General features: G+C 44.1%; 1 non-coding gene across 1 annotated transcript; it reads right to left on the reverse strand.

The window, feature by feature from the left end:
* Positions 1-390: 390 nt before the first annotated feature.
* TRNAG-UCC (transfer RNA glycine (anticodon UCC)) lies at positions 391-462 on the reverse strand. Its single transcript has one exon. It is a non-coding gene; the product is annotated as a tRNA-Gly (tRNA).
* Between the last annotated feature and the right edge of the window lie 433 nt (positions 463-895).

Here is an 895-nt window from a genome sequence, read left to right on the forward strand (position 1 = left end):
CGATTCGGCACTGCGTTGCTTTAACTGACACTTGTGCGGTCGTGCGACACTGTACCCAAACAAAATTGACATCCTTTTTTTTCCCACAGGAGATTTCTTTTGGTGGTATTTGACCACCTCTGCCATTTTTATTTTTTGCGCTATAAACAAAAAAAGAGTGGCAATTTTGAAAAAAAAAAAAGCAATATTTTTTACTTTTTGCTATAATAAATATCCCCCAAAAAATATATATATTTATATATAGTACATTGACAGATCCCCGTTCTAGCTTTCTGTGGAGCGATCGCATGGCCCCTGTGGTAGGTAGGTTGTAGAGGGAACATTGTATATACAGCTATTATAAGAAGGGGGGGATAACACTTACCAGGTGAGGCAGCCATGTTGTGAGATTGCGTTGGCCGGGAATCGAACCCGGGTCAGCTGCTTGGAAAGCAGCTATGCTTACCACTGCACCACCAACGCGAGATAGCATGTCTTTAGGGTGTGGGAGGAAACCGGAGTACCCGGAGGAAACCCACGCAAACACAGGGAGAACATGCAGACTCCATGCAGACAGTGTATTGGTCAGGATATGATCCAAACACTCCAGTGCTGCAAGGCAGAAGTGCTAACTACTAAGCCTCTGTGCTGCCCGATCTTAAAGCAGAACTCCATCTATAAAGGGAAGTTCCGCTTTTCATCCTCTTGCTCATTCGGCTTTAAATTTCTTAAAGGAACTAGAGATACAGGTCCATGTTGTAGTGTTATGAATCTTTCATATTCTGTCCTGTAGGGAGGGACTCTGAATGGTTCTCATTCCATCCACCCTACCCATTGAGCTGTCCATATTTCCCCTTGGGTCCTTCAGCTGTTGTAGGCCTCAGTGGTCACTTCTCCAATATTGGTGATGTTCTTC

Source organism: Aquarana catesbeiana, linkage group LG07, assembly GCF_042186555.1.
Source record: "Aquarana catesbeiana isolate 2022-GZ linkage group LG07, ASM4218655v1, whole genome shotgun sequence".
NCBI lineage: Eukaryota > Metazoa > Chordata > Amphibia > Anura > Ranidae > Aquarana > Aquarana catesbeiana.